Source organism: Melitaea cinxia, chromosome 24, assembly GCF_905220565.1.
Source record: "Melitaea cinxia chromosome 24, ilMelCinx1.1, whole genome shotgun sequence".
In the NCBI taxonomy this organism is placed as follows: Eukaryota; Metazoa; Arthropoda; class Insecta; order Lepidoptera; family Nymphalidae; genus Melitaea; species Melitaea cinxia.
This window is the reverse complement of record NC_059417.1, coordinates 10,340,175-10,350,511: the sequence shown is the minus strand read 5'-3', so window position 1 is coordinate 10,350,511 and position 10,337 is coordinate 10,340,175. Positions and strand designations below refer to the sequence as shown.

General features: G+C 32.7%; 1 long non-coding RNA gene across 1 annotated transcript in view; it reads right to left on the bottom strand.

Annotated features, from left to right (window-relative positions):
- Positions 1 to 412: 412 nt before the first annotated feature.
- LOC123665549 overlaps positions 413 to 10,337 on the bottom strand; it is a 156,445-nt gene continuing 146,520 nt past the window's right edge. The window contains exon 3 of the long non-coding RNA XR_006745065.1: positions 413 to 447. This is a non-coding gene — a long non-coding RNA (uncharacterized LOC123665549). The remainder of the gene's footprint in view (positions 448 to 10,337) is intronic.

The following is a 10,337-nucleotide window of genomic DNA, read 5'->3' as shown; positions in this document are numbered from 1 at the left end:
CATTCACCGGTCATCTGAAATGAATGACTTTCAAACACAATTTTTACGTTACAAAACACAACAGAGAGGCATCAAATAGCTTGCCTTGTCGTTCGTTATTTATTTTGAGTAAGTAAAGCTAACAACAAGCCGTAATTCTTAATTGGTTTAGGACGGGTTTCCACCTCCAGTTTGATACAGACTACACAAATTCTGTACACCTACAGTTAGAAAGCAATCAATATATAGAGGATACAGGAGTGAATCCTAGCTGGGGTTTTAAATTATATATATATATATATATATATAGTTATATTTATTATATAGTTTTAATTAATATTATAATATGGAAATAATAAATATATTTGAAGACGTTCGATTTGTAAAATGTTACGTGTTTTTCAATTTGAATGTTAAAGAATTAAAGTTGAACTTACCCTTGTTTGTAAGGTATACACGTTGGTTTATCTGTAAAAGAAAAATATATATAAATATGGCTTATGGATGAAAAAGGTTATTTGACTTAAGTATTAGTTTAAGAGTACTATTCTAAAGATAACAGATTTGTATATATTTCATCGGCACTATAAAATTATAGGCAATGGTTCGAAATAAATTATTTTTCTTTTTTTAATTAAACAATGTTGGTTTATCTGTAAAAGAAAAATATATATAAATATGGCTTATGGATGAAAAAGGTTATTTGACTTAAGTATTAGTTTAAGAGTACTATTCTAAAGATAACAGATTTGTATATATTTCATCGGCACTATAAAATTATAGGCAATGGTTCGAAATAAATTATTTTTCTTTTTTTAATTAAACAATTAGTTTTTTTTGGAATTAGGTCGGCGAACAAGCGTATGGCTTACTTACCTATTCGTAAGTGTTCACCGTAGCCTATAGACTGCAACCGTGTGGTCTTAGGGTTCGTACGTCTGTATATACGTATGACTAAGTTATGCAGAAATTAACGATTATAATCTCCTGTTTTTTTCTGATTTTTTGTGCATTTTTTAAATATTTCATTCCACACCTTCCACATTACATGACTTAAAAAGATGAACGAGTTACGGGGCAACCAAGTGAAATAGAGAATTATTTAAGTTACGCATTAAATATTATGAAAGAATTAAAATGTTCCTTTATATTTACTAATTTATATTAATACTTTAAAAAGTAATAAATCATCAAATCAAACCATCAATCAAGTAATTAAAAGCAAACATTTAAAATTAGCCCCATTAATCGAAAGTTACTAATTTGTGTTTAAAATTAATTTAAATATAATTCTCTGCCGTCCCAGAAAAGTAAGGTTTTACTAAACATTGAGATATTTACGATTTATGACAATAACCGGAATCGTTAATACATGTCGTGGTTTATTTATTATAACTTAAAATTAAATAACGTCTAAGAATATTCATGTCAAAGTAATTTCAGTAATTATCATTAACGAGTATTAATTGTTAAAATTGACTTATTCAAGATTCATTTATGAGTTATTCTAGTCACTTCAACGTTATAAAACTTTGTTGATTTCAGGTCAATGGCCTACGGAAGGAGTTACGCTAAATTTTATACTGATCAAACTTTTAATTATGGTAAAATGGTTAATTATATTACATTTTTTGTTATTTGGTACCTCTAATACTGTATTATAAATACATTTAAGTATATTCTTGATTTGTTATTATTATTATTGTTTGATTATAGAATAAAATACTGAAGAGTCCGTTTAGTTTAAAATATAGCATTAAATGTAAGGAGTATAGTATCAAGTACTTACAATCAATGAAACGGTCATAAGATGAGTTCAATTTTAGAAAGCTTTGATTTGATATATTTACAAGTATAATTCTTGGCCCGTTTATTTAAATTTTATTTTTATTGTATGTGAGTGATTGAATACTTTGTTATTTCAATTTTTATTTCGCTTTTCCTTATACGTTATAATTTAAAAAATTGTGTCGTTACTTTGTTTTTGTTATTTTCGTTGTTGTCAAAGCGTGTAAGTACATAGACTACCTAGAAAATTGTCGCTTTGGACAAAGGGGTCTTTAAAAAATATTTCATATTTAATATTAAAGAAATGTAACAAGAAACTTGTCGCCAATTTGGAGGCTGTTATATTCCTGACTGCAATATAATATATTAAAACATTCATGTCTCTTCAAAACAAATCGAAGAATTAATTAATATCTATTTTTTGTCTCCGTACTTAATTCTATGAACTGCCCGGTGGCAATGCTATGTCAGCGGAACAGTTACGTACTAATCTAAGATGGGGGGCTGGCTGATTGCATAACTAACTACTCCTCGTGTATTAAAAATGACGTCGCCTTGAGGTCATGAAAATTAAAAATAGTTACGAGAAACTAATAATAGTCTAGGAGTCGCAACTTTTTGAAATCAGGATCTGACAAGCCACTATGTGGTTATGGCAGTAAAGAATATAGACACTCCCTCTCTTCCCGTGGGTGTCGTAAGAGGCGACTAAGGGATAACATAGTTCCATTACTACCTTGAAACTTAAAAAGCCGACCGATGGCTGGATAACCAGCCAACTGCTGGCTTTCAAATACACAGGCCGACGATGGGCAGCAGCATCTTCGGTGCGATAAAGCCAGCCCTGCGGTCACCAACCCGCCGGCCCGGCGTGGTGCTTATGTCGAGCAGTGGGCTGCGTTAGGCTGAAGTGATGATGATGTAATGATGATCTGATTAGTTAATAGACCAAGCATCGTATGCGTTGTGAGTTACAGGATACTGGAATAATTTCGTTAGGGAAAGTTGAGCGCTCTGCGTTTATTTATTTACACAAAGAACCTTTAATCCTGGGGATATTGATTTATTCAGTTTTTTTATACAAATAGATTGACAAACACGCGTACAGCTCATTTGATGCTAAGCGATTTCCGTAGCCTATAGACATTATACCCCCAAATAAACCCCAGGAGCTCTCGTCACCTTACTCACCACAGGGACACAACACTGCTTGAAAGCAGTATTATTTAGCTGTGGTCTTCTGTAAGGTCGAGGTACTTGCCCAGTGGAGCTGCTCCATATTTTGAACAGGATATTCCCTGCTGTGCCCTACCTCAGTTGTATATTTGTAAAGTTGTTTCAGTTGATTACATTTAAATACAATCATTTTTATTTTCACTACAGAAACTCCGTGGTTTTGTCCATATTATATAACAAGTCAAATCTATTGATATTACTTAAATCTAAAAAAGCATAGATTAAAAAAACAACTATTCGAGACAAAAGGTAAATTATTTTTAATAAATATGGGTGAAATTAAGACTGTAGCAATTATTTATTTATCATTTATTGCACACAAAAAGAAAGTTACAATTTAGAAACATTAAGTACAAAACAAATAAGAACGCAAAGGCAGCCTTATCGCTTATAGCGATCTCTTTCACAACCTTTAACCTATTATTTAAAAACATTAAATATCTTACAGAATGAGAGAATTGTCTATTCGCTACTTTAGTATTAAATGAAATAATTGCTGATACCGTTATCAGCAATAATTTCATTTCATTTAACTACGTTTTTAATTACATTTGCCGCAGCTATGTAATTATATAATAATTTTTAAGTGACATTTAATGACAGAATCATAACAAAACACTCAAATTCATCTCTCAAACGTTTCAAAAAGTAAAATGATTCTTTTTAAGATTAGCGTTAAGTTGTAAAGAATCAGTGCCGATCGGTCCTAATCTTGAGAAATGTTCATCGCTATCGGATGTCGCGTTACATAAAATGATCCCTCGGGGCCCCTCAGACCGGCACGAGATATTGAGGGTTAGGATTTGACATATGTTCGTATAGTCGTTTTTCATTTTTGTTGTTTTTTTTACATTTTAATTTGGAAAATTTTTGGCATTTTTATAATCATTAAGTTCCTAGCTGATAGTTCTTGCGTAGAAGCAAAAAAATGCGAATTTTGGGCTATTTAATTGCAATCTAGAAGCGATAGACAGTTATTAGTAAGAGCGGTTTTTCATAATTAGTGGTGGGCTTCTTCTTTTCTCTTAAAATCTTTCTTTAGTCTTAATTGTTTTGGAAAAGGTTTTCGTGACTAATTTAATTGTTAAAATAGTTAGCGATCGGTAAATAATATTGTACGTAATAATTGTGTTTGCTCGCAAACGAAAAAAAAACCGACTTCAATTACATCGCAGAGTAATACAACGTAGATCGACGAAAAAATAGTAATACTTTGTTCGTATTCCATATAACGCGACATTATAAAATTGTAGAATTATATAATGTTCTACTGTTATTTCTAACATTTTGTTAGCGATTGTAGGCAGAAATTTCATAAAAGGCCCGTCGTCGATTCGCGCGAAGCGCTGACATCGCTTATTACGGCGGGTTTTTTAGTTGAAGCGGATTTATATTGAATTACGGTTTATGTCTTTTTTATTAAAAATATGTAATGTTCATGTTTTCACTCAGCTCCGATGCACGACTGGAGTTTACCCCTTCAGATCAACTGTCTAAATAGGCACAAAAAGTCTTACTAGTCTAAGAAATATATTATTACTATATCAAATTGTAAATAAATGAATCCAATAACGCCATCTATCGGAACCTAATTGTTGAACGTTATTAGAAAACGTCTGAGCGCCATCTCTAATAAGGTCATTCGTTCAGTAGATTTTGTTGTTCAATTTTTTCATTCCGGGGCCTTAAATGAAAATCGATTCTTAAGGAGAAAACTCCAAAAACAGTCAAGTAAATACGCCATATCAGATATAGCTCAAAAAGTTCGAGTCAAATCTCAATTATATTTAAATGGGACCACATGACAAGCACCACCTATCGAATAAAAAAAGAATCATCGATATCGGTCCACCCAGTAAAATAGTAATGAGGTTAATATAACGTTGGTCGACGTAAAATAGCCAAGTAAATACCCAGTATTAGCGATAACTCAAAAATTAAAAGCTCAAATATATTTATAACGAATAAACTGCTACTCTATACTCTAGTGGAATATTGTAATTTGATCGATAGTGAACGAAGTAATTTCATTAAATTTTGATAGATGGCGTTGTGGCAAAGTATTGAACATGACCACAGTCGTCTTAGCATCGTCATGTAAATACGTGTCATCAAAGATTACTCAAAAATTGCTCATTATATCTCAATCATATTTAAAACGGACGACATGACAAGTATTAGCTTTTGATTTATACAAGAAAAGTTAAAAATCAGTGTACCCAGTAAAAAGATATAACGTATAATACAACGTAGGGTGACGAAAAAACCGTCAAGTAAATACGCAATATTAGATATAACTCACAAATTACTAATCAAATCTCAATTAAATTTGAATGGGACTACGTGACAAATAGTAGCTTTTAATTTATATAAGAAACGTCAAAATCGGTGCACCCAGTAAAAAGTTATGAGGTATAATACAACGCAAGGTGACGAAAATAATGTCAAGTAAATACGCGTTATCAAACATTAATCAAAAAGTAGTTATCAGATCTCGATAAAATTTATATGTGACCACATGATAAATATCAGCTTTCGATTAAAGTAAAAATTATCAAAATCGATACACCCAGTAAAAAGTTATTGCGGATTTTCAAGAGTTTCCCTCGATTATTCTGGGATCCCATCATCAGATCCTGGTTTCCTTATCATGGTACCAAACTAGGGATATCCTCTTTCCAACCAAAAAAGAATTTTCAAAATCGGTACACCCAGTAAAAAGTTATGTGGTATAATACAACGTAGGTCGACGTAAAAAGCGTCAAGTAAAAACGCATTATTAGATATAATTCGAAAAGTAGTTGTTAGATCTCAAATAAATTTAAATGGGACCAATCGGCACACACCACCTTTCGATTAAAATAAAATTTGTCGAAATCGGTCTACCTGGTCAAAAGTTCTGATGTAACATACATAAAAAAAAAAAAAAAAAAAAACAGTCGAATTGAGAACCTCCTCCTTTTTTGGAAGTCGGTTAAAAAGGTGATGATTGACGTAAAGCGATGGTAGCAAGATTATTGTTAAATTATTGCAAACTCCTTTTTTTTAGCTATTAAGCACTCACTAAGATAATTTTATCGTAGTATGTTATGTTTAAAAGCACTTTTAGTCTCATTTATTTATTTATTTCTATTTAACACTCTTATGAACAAGCGAGAGTCCTTGAATTAAATCACAATATTACGTACTACATCTAAGCTATATAAAAAATGGATACAAGGTAGGTTTACAGCAGAACTTAAGTTACGACTTCTATATCAATGAATTTTGTGTGTATAACTTTAAAATGGTATATGTATTATAAGGTTATTGTTTTTATTTCTATAACTTGTATCCATTTCAAATATAAAATGATATAAGGAAAATAGTGGCCTTAGCACCTTACTGCTATGTCTTCGAACACTCTAGGGACAAAAATTAAAAAAAATTCGCAATCTACGATTCTGTTATATAGAATTTGTCTTGATATGTAACCTTTTCGAAGTTCTTAAAGTAGCGAAAGATAATATTGAGTTTTTGTTCTAAGTTTTAGAACTAACGTCTAATGAATGGAATAAACAAGTCTCTAACCAAATTGATTTGAATATAAATCTACTTATAGACACATTCACTGACACATAAATACATACATATAAAATAAACAAATAAAGTTTATTAAAGTTAATTTTTTGAAAACTTTACAGCCATTTTTAAGGTTGAAAAATAGCGTTTATTAAGTTATATGGTGAAGAAGTCTAAAAGCGAAGTAGAATTAATCTACAATAAAAAAATCCAATTCAACAGATCCAAAACCCACAGATACAGATACAGTACCCACAGATACAGGATCGCGTCCAGGCCATTAAAAGTAATATATAAAAGGTCGCCGATAGCAGAACCATTAAACGAGGTATAAGAATTAAATGACTGGAGTGGATGGCCGTTATGAAGAGACTTTACTTAATGAAGGCACGATTTTAAAAGGACTTATGTTTGCTACGGCGACACCGAGGACTATCAGTGACTGTATTTTTTTGTTTGCTATTTTTTCATTTGTACACAAGTATAATTGAAATATTTAATTAGGATTGCGTCAATTACACGTTCGTGTAATGGAATGTCAAATCTTTTTCTGGGACACAATTTAACACACACGTTTTTAAATCATGATTGTGTCAAGCGTACATGCACACATTTTGGGAGCTCTATTTCGACACCAGCAATTTAAACTGTACTGTTACAATACATGGCTGTGTCACCGCGTTGGCGCAGCGGTCACAGTCATGGATTGTATCTGTTGCGCTGGCGGTATCGGGTTCGATCCCCGCACATGACAAACATTTGTATTGGCTATACAGGTGTTTGCCGTGGTCTGGGTGTTTGTGCAGTCCTAGTGGGTCTCCCCACCGTGCCTCGGAGAGCACGTTAAGCCGTCGGTCCCGGTTGTTATCATGTACACCTGATAGCGATCGTTACTCATAGTAGGGAATATATCCGCCAGAGCCTATGGATTTTAAAACTTATATATATATATATATATATATATATATATATATATATATATATATATATATATATATATATATATATATATATATATATATATATATATATATATATATATATATACGCCAACCCGCATTGGAGCAGCGTGGTGAATTAAGCTCTGAAAGAGGCCTATGCCCGGTAGTGGGATATTACAGGCTGAAGCGATTAAATTTATACTAAGCTAACTCATATAAGTGAACTTTTACTTCTTTTTATGTAGGTTTATAAAAGGGAAAAACTTGATACCTTTTATATTAATTGAGAAACTTATTTGAATCTTTAGTGGTTCATTTATTCATTGCGATTTCACAATTTTTTTATTACACATAAATATGTATACAATATATAATAATATATAAAAACAAATTTTTTGAAGTTCGCGTTCAAAAAACCAACGTATCGAATCCGTATCCGAGTTGGCGTAGTATAAATTGTTGGTCTCGATTTTTTATTTATACAACTTAATGACATTGATGTTCTTGGTTACACATTAACATGTGTATTATATACTCGTATACAGTCAGCTACGTATGACTTAAATTTGTAGTTTCATTAATAATAATCAGTTATCTTTGTTACGCACCAATAATTGTGTTTTTTTTGTGTAAACGAAAAAAAAAAAACGACTTCAACGACAAAGTAGGTAAACGAAAAAAGTATTTAAGTAAATACGCATTGTCTATACTAATATTATTAAACTGAAAAGTTTGTTTGTTTAAACGCGCCTTACAGAAGACCACAGCAAAATAATACTCTTTCGAGCAGTATTGTGTTCCTGTTGGTGAGTAAGGTGACCAGAGCTCCTGGGGGGATTGGGATTGGGTCGGCAACGCGCTTGCGATGCTTCTGGTGTTACAGGCGTCTATAAGCTACGGTAATCGCTTACCATCAGGTGAGCCGTACGCTTGTTTGCCGACCTAGTGGCATAAAAAAAAAAAAAACGCGCTAATTTCAAGAACTACTTATCGGATTGAAAAATTATATTCGATAGCCTATTTACCGAATATATTTTTAGAAGTTATACTTCTTTTGGCGCGGTAGGGAAAAATGATGAGACCAAATTTTTAAGATGCGCGCGCACACCGTCACTTAAAACCGACACCCTAAAGCTAGCTAGTCAACGAAGAAGAAGTTAGCAACGTGAAGTCAGCTAGCCAATGAAGTATAATTTCTTACGTGCATATATAAGTACACTTACACTGTTTTTTTCCCAAATTAACAATTTACCTAACAATAAATCTTTTACAGTTCAAGCCTCTCGCCTTTGGAATACTTACTAATTTTTGTGTTGGATAGTCCATTTACCGAGAATTTCTATAGGCTATTGTTTTCTCAAATTAACGCGCCTGACACCGCGTGGCACAGCTAGTTAGAAATAACACAACAATTACTAATCAGATCTCAGTGAAATTTAAATGGGACCACATGATAGAAACCAGTGATATAAAGTAACACAGATGAAAAATTTCTAGTCAATTTGAAAATGTCCTCCTGTTTTGGAGTCGTTTAAAAAAACTTACAAGTATAAAATGTAGTGGGGAGGGTTTGTACTAAGTGTTCCCGCAGACATACAATTGTAAGTTGGCCGACTACCGAACAACTAAATTGCGTAGTTTTACAATTTAGTTGATCAACTTTATTTTGTTGGTGGGTTAGCCGCAGACTATTCGATTTAATCAGTGACAGTGTTGCTAGCGCGGTGCGTGTGCGTGAAAATGCAAAAAAAAAAAAACGCTCTAATTGCTCTAATAATAAAAAGAAGACGTCAAACAGGACACACCTTTCCGACTCGCTATAGCCGTTGAAGAAAGGATGATGAAGATATCCTTATTGCTTTAGTAGCCAATCTCTTTATCTTTCGCAATCCATTAAGCTTAATACTTAATGACGTTTTAAATCATTTAATAGCGTATTTCCCATGATACATGTGCAAATAAATCGGGACCGAGGAAAAAATACATTGGAAACACCGTTAGCTTTACCTTGAATCAAATTAAACGAGCAAAGGGACTTACAATTGTGTTTGTTAAAACTTGACAAGGACTTGTGACCCTTGCAAGCGGTTAGAACCGGATTATACTAGATTTACTTATTCAGGGCTGGCGCTAAGGTGAGGTCAGTGAAATGCATTTGCGGTGTATGTCAAGTTAGTTTTACAAGTGCAGTGGGTCCAGAGTTAACCTTATCTGTATTAATATTTATATTAACATGATATATAAATAAATTATTTTTAATATTTATATTACATTGTAACATAGAATACAGCTTTATTTGCCGATCACATATTCTAGATACTGTTTCGATATAAATTTAAATTTATTTATGTTTATATTGACCACCAATTTCACATCAGCCTATTGGAGTCCATTGCTGGACATAAGCCTCCTCAAGTTCGCGTCAATCATCCCGGTTTTCCGCAATCCTCATGCTGCCACTACCGGCAATCTTACGTAGATCGTTGGGTTAGCGAGTCGGAGGGCGTCCTAAAATGCGTTAACCATCAACGATCATTATAAAATAAATATAGTAATAATAACAATAATAACCTCCCCGCCAATTACGGCCACGGCGACTGCATTCAACTCCGGTTTTGTCTTTGTTGTGCTCGCGCGTGGCCTATGTAGTCAATTTTTTGTGTAAAAATCCTCGCACACTGCGGGCACGTTAGCACACCGTTTATCTGAATCTTTTGTTTATCTAAAATAAGTAATTATGTGTTAACACAATTAAACACACACTCGTCCCTTCCTAAGGCCAACTTAATCCTTTAAAGTAATATTCAGCTTACATAGATTTTAGTAATAATT